Consider the following 18,172-nt stretch of genomic DNA (forward strand, 5'->3'; position numbering starts at 1 on the left):
AATGAATTTTGAAACAAAAAAAGTATATTATTTTAAATATGTTTGGTGAATTAAACAATCGTCTTACACTGAATAAGAAGAGATTTTTTAAAAATAGATTTTTGGTTTGGGTTTTTCAATATGGATAGAAGCATGCGTTACTTAGCGAAATTCCATGAATTACTATGAAAATTATTATTATTATTTATTTCATCATGTCAACCCATCACCGGCCCACTACAGGGCACGGGTCTCCCACAATGAGAACGGGTTATGGGCCGTAGTCCACCACGCGGTACCAGTGCGGATTGGTGGACTCCACATACCTTTGAGAACATTATGTAGAACTCTCGGGCATGCAGGTTTCCTCACAATTACTTAAAAAGCACATAACTTAGAAAAGTTAGAGGTTAGGATTCGAATTCGGCCCTTCGAAACTGAAGTCGAGCTCCTACTCACTGGGCTATCGCAACTTGCATTGCGTTATTTATTTATTTAATAATATTATACAAAAAATACTTATAGCTAGCGTCAGAAAACAACCCAGGTTTGAAATATATAATAACAGAGAGTTAAATATAGGTACGTTAACTACAGAACATTATTGCCAGGATGCCAGCTTTATTTGCTATACAAACCAGGAGAATCTGTACGATGTAATTTATAAATTCTTCAATCTTATAGTAATTTTTGACGCGACTTGGTATCAAACCCAGTATCTACTTATCCGTAATTATCCGTAGTCGAACACGCTAAGCACTTGACCAACGAGGCATTATTAATCTTTAATCTTAAATATAATATTATTAAAAGCCACCGGCACCATTTAAAATTTAATCCGCAAAACCTCAACTTTAAACCGTATTTTATTACACAAACACAATCGCTCATCGAAAATACGGAAAGCCATTTTTCATTGAAAGCAAACTTGCATAACGTGATATTACAGCGATTCCTGTTTCGGAGGTAAATATTTGAACACCTGCTGGCTATATAAGGGCCAGTTCCCACTACTTTGGGCCCGGCCGAAGCGTCTAGAGTAAACATCTATGAAAGTTAGGGAGAATGTACTATTTGGTCGCACGCTTGTACGCCAATATTATTTATTGGCGTACAATTTAGACATATTATAGCCTTGCGGACGTTTTTGTAGGTAATAATTACTTTAAGCCTGCAGTAAATTATTCCAAGTCAGTAAGTTTTTTTCTGACATCTTTAATTCTTTACCAAACACAAAATCAGGTAATAAAACTTTTTATACGTAATACAGCATTTTCTATATGATCAACGTTGCAGACTAAGATGAAAGGGCGATGAACGTTTGCTGAACCGATATCACTAATCTGTTAGATGTGTAAATGTAACATAGCATTTTTGATACAAAGCCTTATAAAGGCTTTCGAAATTACAATTTCATATCTTACAACGTTTAACCGTTTTAGTAACTCTAATAACAATTTAGCACATTATAAACTCAAACATCAATCCATCCAAACTTATAGCAGACTTTATTAACTACAAAGATATAATCTATATTGCAGCCAAAAATACATACTGACAACCATCCGCGTACTAAAACCTTCCACATGAGTAATTCTGTCTATTAGTGAAAACAATATGAAAACCGGTTCGGTAGTTTTTCAGTTTTTCGCGTCCAGACATACAGACTGACGCGAGGGGGACTTTGTTTTATAATACGTATATAAAAGAAGATAGATAGATATTATAAAAGCAGTTTTATCACTTCTATGCCGCGTTAATTAATGACAAACAGTAAAAAGGTAATTGAAAGATAATGTTTAAGTTCTGCTTTTGAACATCGAATTAAGTTTCTTCTAGTCTAACAAACTAATATAAAATAATAAATGTACATACAAAAGCAAATCTGCCTTTGTATGTACATCGGGTTAAAGATAAAAAGGTACCTTCGTTCAGACTGGTTGGTATAAGTTGGAGTAGGAATTCAAAATGACAAGAACCCAGAGTAAAAACGAAGGGACATATAAAATGACGGAAACAATGCAAAAAGGTCAAAGAAAGATTAAAGGAGTTATCTCTTTGTAGTTAATAAAGTCTGCTATAAGTTCAGATAGATTGATGTTTGAGTTTATAAAATTCAAAAAAATCTAAATTCATTAAATTCAAGTTGCTGTGTTAAAGTAAGTTGTGCTTAGTTAATGTTTAATTATATATGTTAGTTTAATTTATTATTATTATAGTTGTGGATTTATTTAGTTACTTTAGTAGTATTCGTTTTATTGTTGTATTATTTTTTTTCGATTCATTTTTGTTAAACTAAGCATTTAAATTAAAATATTAAAATGTGGTCAGTGGATGGCTACGTATTTCCGTGGTGTTACCTGGTACAAGGTGCCAACTGAAAATCAGCGCTGTATGCTCACTGGCGCATGCAGCACAATGCTGAGCTGGCACCTTTTTTCTAGGTTGTGCCACACATGTTGTGAATATTGTAATGTGTGGCGCAATGTAAAAAATATTTTCTTTCTTTCTTTCTTTCTTAGTTGTAATTTAAGATACTAAAACGTTGTAAGATATGAATATGGGATTTCTTTTAAATGTAATTTCGTAAGCACTTTCGATGGCGTTTTTTATATCTTACATATTTACACACCTAACCGATTTATGATATCGGTTCAGCAAACGTCCTTTCATCTTTGTCTGCAACTTTGATCTTATAAAAAAGGCTGTGTTAAGTGTTAATACCTGAATTTGTGTTTAGTAAAGAATATATAGTTTAATTTATAAACATAAAATTAGTCATAGAGCATGAATGTTTTTCAGTGTCTGGGTGTTTATATGTATATTCTAAGTATTTATGTATATTATATATAAAAATATTCATCAGTCATCTTAGTACCCATAACACAAGTTACGCTTAAATTGGGGCTAAAGGGCGATGTGTGTATTGTCGTAGTATATTTATTTATTTATTTATTTATTTATAGTCTCGGTCGTAACAGGTCGGTCTGGGACAGATTATAGTTTGTCGACACTAATTTTGGGTTAAGTTTGAGCCTGAGTTGTATCTTATTACACTTCGGTAATTTATCACTAATACAGTTCGGTATTTTTTGAAGTTTTATGCATGCATATTATCTCATTTAAAAATATTTTTTTTTTAATAATACTTGTATTTTATTTTAGCTTAGATTACTTAGGTTATCAATAGTTATTAAGCGGTGCTTTGACAATGCCTACCGTCCAATTTCCACGTCCGGCTTCTCGGAAGATCAGCGCTGGGTCTTAACAGACACAGCAAACATGTTGAGTGAAGACCATTTTGGGATCACACCGTACCTATAATTGTACTATAAGTACTAAAAGTTTTTTTTTTTAATTGTGGTATGTGCATACCCAAATAGAAGTTTCATACATATTGTATACCCAAATAGTGTTTTTGTTTTAATTTAACATGCTTTATTGAATTAGTAGACAAATCAGATTGAGTCTAATTATTTGAGGTTTTTCATTTCAGGTTTGAGGTGGCTTAACCCTGTCCGGTGTGGTGGGAACTAGCCGTAACAGATTTCGTGTTTTTATTCCAATACTCGCATAATAATAGAAAAAATAACTAGCTCTTCTTTGTCCTGGATTTTTAGTCGGTCATAAAATAGAAACCGATTTTTATGTTAACAATATTTCACTTTATCTGCCGCTTCGCCCTGTGATATTAAACCGAACCTGCAATATAATTTAGGCCGTTAATGTTTTTTTTGTTCCCTGGTCGTTTAACAAAGCCAACAAGAGGGACATACCCTGGTGGTTCTTAGTTTGGGTATACCCCTTTAGAGGGTAAGTCTCACTTAACCTAACCAAGGGTAAAAGGGAGGTAGCAAAAGCAATAAAGCTTTTCCAACAGGCAAAAAAAAGGCTGTTAATGTTTAATATTTTGCTATAGTTGTTCTTGAACCCATTTAACCTTAAATTTAAACACAGCTGAAGTTATGGTTGTCATTGCGTATTTTTAATGAAAACTTCGTGCAGTTAGCTTGAGTATGGCTTGGTACTAAGCTTGAGACAGATTGATCTCATGTACGCAAGATAAGTAAGGAATGCAACGTGTTTGAATTGATGTGCCTTAAGGAAAAATAAATACAGCGTTGTTGTAATTTTTAACCGATGACGCCAAAAGGACGAGGTGGTGTAAGCTTGATTTGTCTGCCTGTGTATCTGTAAGTAGCATTGTAGCTCCTTAACGGTTGAACCGATTTTGATATTGATTTTATTTTGTTTGAAAAATGAATTAGTCGGGACAGTTATTATTAACTCTATATTTGTATACCACATCTTTAACATATACAAACATAAAATAGAAATAGAAACACGAAGAAAGGAATAGAATACATACATAATACATACATGCGAATAACTACATACTAATACATAAAGTAGTTTACACAAATACATCAAACATAATAAAGTTAATAAATATAAAAATAAACTAATATATATAAGTATACACCACATAAATATTTAAATACTTTAACATACAATAGATATTGACGTGAACGAGAATACATGCTATTAATAGTCGTCGACAATATAATGGGCCTAAACTGCTTTTTTATCATACAGTTCTTAGCTATTTGATGAAATCCGGTCCAACATTTTTTTTTAAATCTTGAACTTTTAAACATGAACCTCTATATTTGTCCAACATTGCTACCAACTTATTCATTTATGACTTCATAAAGGACTAGTTGTAGAAACACACTTGTCGCACGCTTGGAATAACGAATATATCCACCTTCTAAGAAGAAGCCCACAAGAAACTTAGCCGGGTGTTCTTTTTGTTATCACCATCTCACATTGTCATTAGAAAATATTTAAGAAGCAACCTGGTAAGAGCAATTGTTTACACCCAAGCTTTTTTATCGTTTACGTAATCCTTTATACTATAATAGGACTTTTCTATAAGCTTTCGCTTAATACAAACTTTGAACTTCTTTAGTGACATCCCCAAGATATCAACCGGTAATTTATTGTAAAATTGTATACAATTTCCTTTAAATGAATTGCTTATTTTGTGTAGTCTAGTGTACTGCACTGCAAGTTTATTTTTGCTTCTAACGTTCAAATTATTGCAGTCACATTTTCTTTTAAATTTTGATATATTTTTGTGAACATACATTAAATTTTCAAATATGTATTGGCTATAGAGTGTCATCGCAGAACGGCGTTGCGTGGAAGGCATTGCTTGGATTTTCTTTTTTTTTTATCTTACTACAAGTTAAGTTTTGACTGCAATCTAAACTGGTGGTAAGTGATGATGCAATCTTAGATGGTAACCGGCTAACCTGTAAGGTATATGGCAGATATGTTAAACCCATACTCTTAATCGGTTTTTACGCGACATAGCACCGGGACACTAAATCGCTTAGCGTCACGTCTTTGTCGGTGGGCTGGTAAACTAGTCGTAGCCGAAGCCTCCCACAAGGCCGGTCCAGAGAAAATTCAGAGAATATAAATTCCCAAATTGCCCCGACGGGTTTCGCGGAACTCACCGCTGAGCCTGTAAGGTCGTCAAAACTATGTATTTTGAAAGAAAGAAAGAAAGAAGAAAGAAAGAAACTTTATTTGGATATACACACACTAGAATTAAAATACAACTTAATAGTCTACACAACAATTATAGGAACGTTATTTTGCAAGTTATTTGGTGGGAACTTTCCACAACGGCTAGTAAAGTTTAGTGGCAACTAAGATACAGAATCGGCTCGCAGGCTTAGCTCTAGTTTTATTTATCTCAAAGTTATGATCCCATAAAAAAAAGTCGTTACACAAAAGTTTTTCAATTACATTCAATTATCATAAATAGAAAACCCCTGAGAAAAGTTCCCAACTATCCTTGTACTAGCTTTTGCCCGCGACTTCTTCGGCGTGGAAATAATAGTAATATACTTTATTGGGCACAAAGATACAAGTACAATTATAATGGTATACAATAAATTAAATAGTTCAAACAACCTAAAAAACACGTTTGGTATGAAAACCAAACTACCTTTTAGTTTAGTTTATTTATAAAAGCTAATTTTTTTTTATCTATTATTTTTATTAGAGCAAAATTAATCGGTAACGCATTCACCATCAAAGAGATAATTAGAGATCAAAGAGAGAAGTTAAAGATAATGGTTGGAAATTAAAATGAACATCACACCTGCCTTAGTGGGTATAGCTGAAAATTATATAAATGAACAAGAATCTTATTTTACAAATTAAAAATGGAATAATCTTATCAAATTAGTATATTTTCTTCGGTCCTCGATATATCTTCAAAGTTTGAACGAAATCAGACCGTTTGAGGAGGGTCAAAATCAAGCCCAAAGGAGTCGGTTACAAACATACCAACAAAGCTAATAAAAATCTTATTTTTTATATTGAAAATTGGAATAATATTCTCAGATTAGTGTATTGTCATCGGTCCGCGATATGTCTACAAAGTTTGAACGAAATCTGACCGTTTAAAGTGGGTAAAAATAGCGACCAAAAAAGTCGGTTACAAACATACCTGGGCAGCCTGCTAAGCTTCTGGAGTGAGCTCGGCTGGCTGGAGTGAGTGTGGAACCGCATCAGTGGCCATACGTACAACGGACGGTTCCAGACCAACCAAGTGCGTAAAAGGCCCAGGAACAGAAGAAGAAGAAGAAGAAGGAGGCAGTGCTCTCCAAGTGCAATACTAAATAATAGGTACATAATGTATAAAAGGTAGCCTATGTTCTTTTCCTATGTGAAAGGCTATGAACATGCATTATAGAAGAGCGAGACCTCCTGGTACAAGTATATTGAATGAATGAATGAATACACTTTTATTGTACACCAAAGAAAAAAAAGTAGTTGCAAAGATATAAATACATATAAAGAGAGTACAATTTGGTGGCCTTATCGCTACATAGCGATTTCTTCCAGGCAACCAATGGCGTAAAAGGAAAAACATAGAAAAGAGGTAGGTGGTGCAATAAATAAGATTTAAAATTATACAAATAAATAAATAAAATATATATATATATATATTTAATATATATATATATATATATATATATATTATATGCTTAAAAGGAGATCTCAGCGTATTAATTAATTATTAATGTAATTGTTAATGAAACAAAATTTATTATTATTATTATTATTATTACATGCATGCCAAATTTCATTTAAATCAGTTCAGCCGTTTTTGCGTGATTGAGTAACAAACATCCACACTTTCACATTTATAATATTAAGTAGGATATCTTATTTAGGAAGTTTCACACCGCATCTCAGATAATGCATTCAATTTCAACACTTTGTAGAATACTGTAGATGGATGTTTCTAAGCAAACTTGGGGAATCCTTGCAAAGTAGAAATCCCATTACTTCACACGAATTCACAACATCTTTTTACGAGTGAGTGTATTGAAATAAATTGTTGTCAAAGCTAGGTTCACACAAGTTTTAAAACATCTACCGCATCGCAGTTAAGGGCCTGTCTGAGCGAGTGTCGTTAACCCCTGAGTGAATAAGACAGTATCTTCATATTTAAAAATATTTTTTTCTTGCTTAATTTTAATTAAAAAGAAGCGTTAAAAAAGTAAATATCTTTTAGCGATTATCTTTTGCGATCGATTACGTTTGTATTTATTTTATGCGCAGTTAGGTTTAAGTGTCATAGAGTAAGAGCGCAGTGGTATAAGCAAAATTATGCTTTAGTTAAAAAATGTATAGGACAACTGCTTGGTCCGTCAATTATTACTATAAAAAAAAAGTAAAAGTTTAAGATACTTTTACTTTTTTTTGCTTACATTTATATGATTTTATGGCTATAATTATTTTGTTTTGACTATTGGTGGTATACATATTCCTACACATATTTTTGAATTTATGGTATGATAAAATTCAACAGATCGTTTTAAAAGGAGGTCGTTGAAGTCTGCTGATAGGTACTTAACTATTGCGGTATTTTTTTTTATTCTACTACGAATTAGTCCTTGTTGCTATCTCACTTCACACTTGGTACTGAGTGATGATACCGGGCTAACCTGCTATAGCAATTCATGTTAAAGTCATACCCCTAATCGGTTTCTAAGACATCGTACCGGAACGGTGAATCACTTGGCGGCACGTTTCTGTCAGCAGGGTGGTAACTAATCCCACCAGACCATAGAAAATTCAGCAGATATAAATTCCCAAATTTACCCCGCTGGGAATTGAACCCGGGACCTACAGTGTTCAACAAAGCGCCAAGAAGGTCCTCATGGCATACAAATAAGAAGTAGTTATACAAAAATTTAGTGTCAATAATTTACGAAATTAGTGTCAATAATGTCGAATGCAAATATAGGAATAAAATGAATAAAGCCTATCTCCTCATATTCGCACAAAAGGTAGGCCCTTAAAACTGGTAAAAGTGTTTGAACAAACCCGAGAAGTGCTGGCGAACTAAAATTCAGGACGTTAAAACTTCTACAAGACGCACGAGTATGTGTTAAGTCGGATACACACGCTGAAACATGCTCGACGAACAAACTTCTAAAGTGTGGATTGCGAACATTTTTTTTTAAATAATAATTGACGAACCTATCAGATGGTCCACCGGACGGTAAGTGGAAAACCATCGCCTATACACTGAGCAACACTTTGCAGGGCATGCAAGGTACTCGTACTGCAATGTGCGGCCCTGTGTCTTTCAACTTGAACCGTGGAAGTCCCATGTGCCTGTAATTACACCGGCAACCAAGCCCTTCAAGACCGTAGCACAGCTTTGCAAAAATGCTGCTTAACGAAAGAAATAAATATGGAAAGTACTTCCCAGACGAGCTCTGTCACAAAAACCTCTATAACTATTTAAAATAGAAAAAAATCGCTAGATTAGTGAGAAGGTAGTCAAATGCTTAAATCCAAGATTAGTGAGACTACTCTCTAATCTAAGGCTTATTTCAAGAAGAATTTATAATATGTAATTGTAACAGATAAATTAGATAGCTTGTATCCTGGATATATTTCGAGAAGGAGGTGAACCGCCGAATCTAACTCGGATGGGCAGCGTTTGGAAAGCTTCGTGACATCTTTTCGTCAAAAATCCCTCAGTGCCTGAAGACCAAAGTCTTCGAACAGTGCGTGTTGCCAGTGATGACTTATGGCTCCGAAACATGGTCGCTAACTATGGGCCTCATAAGAAGGCTCAGCGGGCGATGGAGAGAGCTATGCTCGGAGTATCTCTACGTGATAAAATCAGAAATGTGGAGATACGTAGAAGAACCAGAGTTACCGACATAGCTCAACGAGTCGCGAAGCTGAAGTGGCAACGGGCGGGGCACATAGTTCGGAGGAGGGATGGACGTTGGGGTCTCAAGGTGCTGGAAACACACACACACTGGTAAACGCAGCGTCGGTCGACCCCCGACTAGGTGGACGGACGACATTAGGCGCGTGGCAGATAGCCGCTGAATTCAAGCAGCACAGAACCGTGGAATTTGGAACTCTCTACAAAAGACCTATGTCCAGCAGTGGACGTCTATCGGTTGATATGATGATGATGATGACGATGATGACGATCCTGGATAAGAACATCATCAGGTGCCGAATTGAAAAAGTTAACCACGTTGTCTGCACACCGCTTCAAAAGGTGGTAAAATTAATTTTGATATATTTATCCTTCACCGTTAAGTGAAATTATAAAAAACTCTGATAACTTGACAGAATAGAATGAAGTGATTACGAAACTAAGTTATTCCTTTTTATGTGCTACCCGAATGTGATATTTGCAACCGCACTTCGCATTCCTATTTTACAGAAAGTTTTAATACTTAAGTTAGTAAGAATATGAGAAAAATGTCAAATATATTATGAATGCATTGCAATGGAGCGACCTCCTAGAATATTAGAGTAAAAATCGCGATTTATTTCGGAGAGGAGTTATATATCTTCTATTATGGCCCTCTCAACTCGAAGGTAGAAAGGTGATCAGATCCAACGAGAATTTATTGTGGCCGTAAAAATTAATATCGTCGATTCAGATCTATTGTAATGACTCTACTTGGTAGGAAAACGTTGTAAATTATAAGCGTCAGCGTTTTTTGACGGATAAATACAAAATCTTTAAATACTGATTTTACTCGTTTGTCTGGTCTAGTTATATAGAAATTCGAAGTGCCACCCCGGGCCTAGAAATTGGCACTGTCCACCTTTGTGCCTTGTATGTACAATCTTATAAATATTTTGATAAAATCTTAATTCTTTCTTTATTTAATTTATCATTTTTTTTTATTTTATATCAAATATAAATTTTATATTCTGAAGATGAAGAAGAAGTTCCTATAACTAAACCGGTTCAATCAACGATTCCTTCACTGTTATAGAACCACAGTTTATAACTTAAGTGTAGTCTTAAATGTATATTTGTTAAAAAAGTAGATGATAAATTGCATACGCGCAATTGAATAAAAACACATTGCTTTCTTACTCATAGTTTTATTTATTTTAAGTTAAGTTTGTTGCGGAGTGCTTCAACACCTGGGCGTGATTGGCGCCTTTGTAGCTTCAGTTTTGTGTTCACGAATGTTCTCAACGCCATCTTCCAACTTCAATGAAATAAAAATGTTTATAAATACAATGTTGAATAAAGCCAACTTTACTTTGGCTTTTAAAGTACCTTGGTACCCACCAAGATAATTAAATCTCAAAGTTTATAACTTGTACTCCTCTGTCAGGACATGCGCTTATAAAAAATGTGTTAAAGTGTAAATTGTAGTTAGGGTATTAAAAGACGCTGGTTAACAGCTTGGCAGACAGAAAATTCCTTAAAAATAGTAATATAGCCATTAAACAAAAATTTCAAATATTCAATATGCTTTGAAAAGTGTTTTTGTTACTTTGTTATACAATTTTTTTATAACGAGTAAGAAAAAATAAAACTTCACTGCGTTTTGCCAAAGTGAAATGAAGGAAAAGGGTAACCACCGTCGTGGGTTAGCCATTTTTGCCCGACTCTTCCACGTGGAATCTGATTAGAGTCTACGTCATCCTCTCTAAAACGCACTGCTACCGCTTTCTACACCATCACATCCTCGCAGATGGAGAGCACCGCATGCATCTATCGATGGAGCCAATTCTGTTACACAAAATCTCTATAGTTTACTAAATTGGCCGGTGTTAATTTAGTGCTGTCCTTTGTTGTCACAGGAAACTTTTTACTATTCCTATCTCTTTATGGCTTGGAGGAAAAGCTTCAAATGGCTACGTATCCTAGACCGAACGCAAGTTATGCGGTAGATTATTCGGGTAAATCACCAATCTAAAGGGTGAATTACCCGAACTAATGCACCGCGGAATGTCTATCATGTCGTTCGTTAGACACCAGGGGAACACCTTTTCCTACCTTGTCAAATGCTAGTGATCTTAATTCATCGTCTCTAACTTGCGCCGCGCCATAACTCCGTGCGCTCGTAAAAAATAAGCTAAACACCCGAGTCGGATCGTAAACGTGAAAATAAACGCTGGCTGTAAACGGGCCTTAACGGGGCTCAATACCTTCAGGTGTTTGCATCGTCTAAATATTCATGGGACGTGTACCTCCGTTTATTGCTGCCTTTACATTATTAGAGCTCTGCTTCCAACTTAATAGCTTCTGTACGCTGCGATCGGTGAAATATTCAACGTCTCAAGGTACAAATCAATTTATAGCCAGCGCGTGCTTTGTTTAGCCCTGTAAGTGTTACTTTACATAAATTTCCGTGTGGATTTACGATTTCAGTACCTATAGCATGTGATTTGCACGATCACGGACCGTTTTCGACCATCAAAACACTTCCAAGTAAAATGTACCTTATGACACTCGTTTTAAAATACCTAGTCCATTAAATATCCCTGATTTTTACTCTACTTGTGTTCCGCATATTGACTATAGTCAATTATCATCATCATCACAACAACCCATTATCCAACAACTATAGGTCACGGGTCCCCACAATGAGTAGGGGTTAAGGCCGTAGTCCACCACGCTGGCCCAAGATGGATTGTTGGACTCCACAAACCTTTGATAACACTATGTAGAACTCTCAGGCGTGCAGGTTTTACTCACGATGTTTTCCTTCGTTGAAGAAAGCGATATTTTTATTGCTTAAAATGCACATAACTTAGAAAAGTTTGAGGTGCTGGAATTCGAACTCGGCCCCCCGAGAGTGAACTCGAGCACCCAATGCGCTATCACCGCAAAAGTAAATATAAAAATAATACTATCCCAGTAGAGGACCGAAACATAATATTTTTATACCTTTATAATTGTATACCTTTTGTTAATTTTTTTCTTTTAATTTGTTATGTTTATGTGGTGTACAATAAAAGTGTATTCATTCATTCATTCATTCATTATTTTAATAGAAAACGAAATGGCATCCTCCTATTTCCAAATAAAACATCACGTACATGTCGTTTAGTTCACAACTTTTCTCTCATTAGTTAAAAGCTCTCTCAATACGTCTTGTTACTATTATTTTTAGGGTTCCGTATATTAAAAAATAAATAACAAAATCCTTATTGGATCGTTTATCTGTTCGTCTATCTAAGGATGCTTTATTTACATAAGAAACGTTTAGAATTTGGAAAGTGCTGCAAAAAACAGGTTTTTGATAAATAAAGTGTTTCAAAGCGTATTTTCTGAAAAAATCTCACTCAATAACTGATTTCTCCTGACTAAAACCTTTATCTCCTAATACCAGATTAGTTATAAGGCAATCTTATAAATCATAACTATACAAATAGGTATAAATTTGATAGGAAAACATTCTTTTTGACTAACCTACGTATCTTATAAATCATAATATTAGAAATATGTATAAATTTACCAGGAAGGGTAATTCTTTGATTAAACTACTATTTCAAAAAAATTACCTACTAAATAATATGTGAGTTGAACCTTCGTATTTCGTGCACATAAGCAAACATACCTAAAATAATAAGTAAAGGAATTATTGAGAAGCCAAATAAATCATTAGTTAATGAAGAATAAGGTGCAAACGCCGCAAAGATAAAAGATATGATAGCTGTGTTGCTATTCAGTATCTTACAAGGTAATTGAACGAATACGAGGGATAGTTGGTACTAGGGTATCAGGTGTTCTGAAGAGTGCCATTAACTAATGAGAGAAAAGTTTCCGAACGAACAGATGCGAATAGAAAATACCTGATAACTTATTTAGGAAGTGAATGAATAAGTAAAGCGATGAAAGATTGTGTTGTTATTTAGCAAAGTGTTCTATCTTCTTCGAGAGTTCGCTGGCATTAGCAAAGTGTTTTATCTTCTTCTAGTGTTCGATTGACTATCCCTGCTCTATAGCAGGGATGGCCAAACTTTTCAAATCCTCCCACATTTTTTAAAAATGAATGTTCTGTTTGTTTGTTAAAACAATCAGTCGCAATTAGTAGAAAGATTCATCGTAAATTCAATTTATCTACTGCCATGCTCGAAATTCTTTATAAAAGATTCTGAAACAGTTAGCTTATTTTCAACAATAAAACACCAAATTTCTAATAACCATTATAAAAACCAGTATTATGTTGTATGTGAATGTCGTAACAATAATAACACTCCCTTCTTTTTTTTTGATCCTTTCTGCGCAAAGGTTTAACTCAAGTTATCTAGCGGTTTGGATTCGCCCTCACTTTCGGTGGGCTGAGTTCGACACACAACTTTTCCAAGCTTTGTGCGTTTTATGCTTATAAAATATCACTTGCTTCAACAGCGAAGGAACATATCGTGAGCAAAATTACATGCCTGAGAGTATTCTTCAATGTTCTCAAAGGAGACCACCAATCAGCATTGGACCAGCGTGTTGGACTGAACCTAAAGGGTGAGAAGAGTCCATCCGTCTAGGAGGTCGTCGTGTAGGTCCCCAGACCCGTGCCCCACAGTGGGCCAGTATTCAGTAATAGGTTGACATGATGAAGACGATGATTATTTACGGGAGCTAAGGTGATGCGCTCGACCATAACAATAGGAAGTGCTCGAGAACCGAGGTCCGACATTCATCTTTACAAGTTGTATAGTTCGTTATTTTTGTGAACACTTCCTTAGCGCGATGCAGGACCTTTGTGACGCCTTCTAGTTTGTTTAAATGCAGACCGTATCAATTAAATTAAAAAAAAATAACCTACGCTTAAGGGTCGCTAAGCCTTCTACACATACTTTCATTGCGGATACCGACTAACTAAACAAAAAGCGATCAAACGTTTAATTAAAACAAATTCCCGCCTGCACTAATCTCCTTGCGTTTGCTTATTCACATGGTGTTGTAGTTATTTTCGGCTTGTTCCGCGGATTAGCGCTAAGCTCCGCTAATTGGCGCGCAGATTTGTAGTCAGCAGACGTGGTCCAACTTTGAGCGATTTCTTCTAGCCCGCTACTGTTTTCTGATCAAGGGCAATCACTAGAACTCAACGACAGACAGTCAGTTATCACCGCTTCCCGCAGGTGTCGTAGGAGGAGACTAAGGGAATACCATATATATCTCCGTTATATTCCCTTAGTCTCCTCAAAATATATTCTAATGCAGCGTCCTCTGTGCTACTACTACCAATTTGATCACCAATTTGGTAGGCAAGTAGGGTTGCTGTACAGTGCGTCAATCGGCCGTCAAATTATATTTTATTTATTATTATTAATTATATTATTAATATAATATTTATTATTCATAAAAATATTCATCAGTCGTCTTAGTACCCATAACATAAGCTACACTTACTTTGGGGCTAGATGGCGATGTGTGTAGTATATATTTTTTTTTATTGTTATTTTACTGAAAATTCTCTAGCCCATGAGCAAAAGCATTCAAACTCAAAACTTTAGAATCACTATCACAGGTAATTTTGGCATAATCATTGTTTTTCATTATTGTGGTGTACGAGTACATTCATTTACATAAAACCAAAGCTATGAAGGTTCTGAAGGAGCCAACAAGTCCACAATGAAGTACCTCTCAAATAAAAGAAAGTATGATATAACCATCTCATAGTGTGAATGAAAGTCAGTACCTAACCAGAGCAGATCATATACATAGTTTTATCGTTTATGTAGTTATTTGCGTTAATAAATGTTTTTCCGTTTATAAACATCTTACAACTTATGTACTGAAGTATGCATTACAAGTTTATATCCGGAGCTGCTGTAAGGTGGTGAGGAATGAGGTATTGAGACAGTTCAATTATATCTAAAAAAAATAATACTGTTAGTTATATATGCATTAAATTTTCAAATACGTAACGCATTGTCGTTAACTTTCCATACAGTTAATTTACTGTTAATTCGTTTGATGATAAAAGCTTAGAATGTGACCACACCCATTCCTTAATACGTAAATACACTCACGTGTATAATTTGCAAATACCTTTATATTCTGCGGCATCAGCCATTCGAATAGACAGACGGCTATAATCAATATACATACTATATTTGCAAATTATGTGAGAAAATTGCCAAATTCTAAATTCTAAATTAAAAATGTTTTATTCATGTTGTCCTATCCCGGGCACATCTGAAATGCAAAAAAGTACTAATAATAAAACGTTTATTAACACTAAATAATTCTAATAAGGTTAATTAAAATTCCACATACCTATAACAAGACTGTATTATATACTACTACTACTATATTATATTATGAAAATAATATAGTAGTAGTAGTATATAATAATACATATTATTAGTATATAATAATACATATTATTCAACTATATTATGAAAATTAAGCTTAATTTGCTAAACAGATAATTTCTTCAATTCTTATACTCCACACCAAACAGATCTTCGGCTAAGTACCCTCTACGCACGTTACTCTCCTGTAGATTTTACAATGAATTATTGTTAATAATTCTTAACAATTATTCATTGTAAAGCCACATCCCCTGAGGATGCTCCGGATAGCTCCTAAAAATTCTCCTGCTTTTCGCGGAGTATGGCAAATTCAGCTTAATTTTTTATAATATATAATGGATTTCCGCAAAGTAACGCCTGCTTCTATCCAATACAAGACTGTATCTTACGTTTTCAAGTTGTGTTTACTTTTTGCTCTAATACCGTAGTTTTCAGAACAATTAATTGTTATTTTATACTTAATATTATATAAAGCTGAAAAGTTTATTTGTTTGTTAGTATGCTTAAACGCGCTAATCTCAGGAAAAAATATTTCAGCGTTGGATAGCATTTATCAACGAAGGCTATAGGCTATATGTAAAAACTTTACGTTTGATATTTGATTTATTGAGGTAGATAATATTTTTTTTTTATTCATTTTCGTTTTATTTATTAGTACCCTGGTATTTATTAGTGACTTGAGGCCCTGGTATTTAACGTTTTTAAAATGATCATCATCATATCAACCTATTACCGGCCCACTACAGGGCACGGGTCTCCTTCCACGATCAGAAGGGGTTAAGGCCGTAGTCCACCACGCTGGCCCAGTGCGGATTGGTGGACTCCACACACCTTTGAGAACATTATGGAGAACTCTCAGGTTTGCATGCAGGGATATTTTACGCACATAGCTTAGTTAAAAGATAGAGGTGCGTTCTGGGATAAGAACTCGGCCCCTGGCTGGCACTGGGCTATCACCGATTATCATATATCTAGAATTTTCAGAAATGGCATTCGGAAAATTAAAACCCACGGGTTTTGAAGAACAGTTACTCAGGTTCGAGTATTTCAAATTTTTGCATAACTCAAGTCATTAAATATTTCACCTTCAACCATCTCCCTGAAGACCCATTTCAAAATCTCTCCTTGTATAATTTAAGGCAGAGGTTAAACTCAGGTAAACTAGATAGAAGTTTAATTAATTAAAACCTTATTTTAACGTCAACATTTGTTTAGTTGTTAGGGGCCTTGTGGCTTTTGTTAACTTTGCTAATCCAAAATGGCTGATCCAACGGTTTTATAGACAATATTCCTTCTTTACCCAATTTAGTACTTATGTCTTTCATAAATTCACCTAAAGAACGCCATCTTTTAAAAACACTTATGTGACCAATTGTTAGGATTCTAATTTAACTACATAGTCGTATATTGTACTTGTGACTTGTAAGTGTACTTTTTGTTTGTTTTTTACTCTATAATAATGATGATACAGATATAAAAGACTTACAACAATACTTAAAAATTAATTTCTACTTGATAAATATGTATGTAACTATAAGTCGTTTCCAGGAAACAGATGATCTTTGTTTAGTCTTATGTTTTTGCTCGGTAATATTTGTGCAACTACCCGCTTATAAGAACATTTTCTTGCTAATAGATAATATAGTTTATAGATTCTATAGTGTACGCTCACAACATGTTATAGTTTTGAGTTTAATGTTTTCTCTACTTAGCGATTTTTTTTAATTTCCTTGAGGAATGAAGATCTTAAACCATATACTGACATACTCAATTTCAAGCCAGTCAAAATTTATAGATGAAATGTTTCCCATGTGAGGTATTACTGGCTTATTCTATAAAGCCCCTGGAAAACCTTGCATTTGATATGAAGTTAAAAAACCTTCTTGTTTTATTTATGGTTCCATGCGGACCCGAGTTGTCGTCACAATGTTGAACAAATGTTGAATTTAAGACAGTCAGGATAGTCCACCAATCCGCACTCGGCAGCGTGGTGGACTATGGCCTTAACCCCTTCTCATTGTGGTAGGAGACCCGTGGCCTGTAGTGGGCCGGTAATGGATAGAAGCAGGTGTTACTTTGGGAAATTTCAGGTTATATTATGAAAATTAAGCTTAATTGGCTATAATCTGCGGAAAGAAGGAGAATCTGTATGGTGTAATTTATAATTTTTCAATCTTTATACTCCGCACCAAACAGATCTTGCTGAAGATCCCTAGATAAATGTACCCTCTACGCACGTTTCACTCCGAAACTGGAGCATCCTCAAAAGATTTTGCACACTAAGTTTCTGTACGAAGAAACTAGGCAATATGTAACACTACATTTTTTTTTATTACTTATTTAACACACAAAACATAAACATGAGAACAACAACTAATAAAAATAAAACTTGCCATTCTCCACCACATGCGTGTATAAATGCAGCCAATAGATGGGACGGACTGACGTTCTTGGATATTTTGTTACGAAAAAAAAAAACCAATTTACATATCATATAAAAAAACATAGTGTAAAAGAATACAGTGTCGATTTAAATTATGAAAAAATATTT

This window comes from Pararge aegeria, chromosome 14, assembly GCF_905163445.1.
Source record: "Pararge aegeria chromosome 14, ilParAegt1.1, whole genome shotgun sequence".
NCBI lineage: Eukaryota > Metazoa > Arthropoda > Insecta > Lepidoptera > Nymphalidae > Pararge > Pararge aegeria.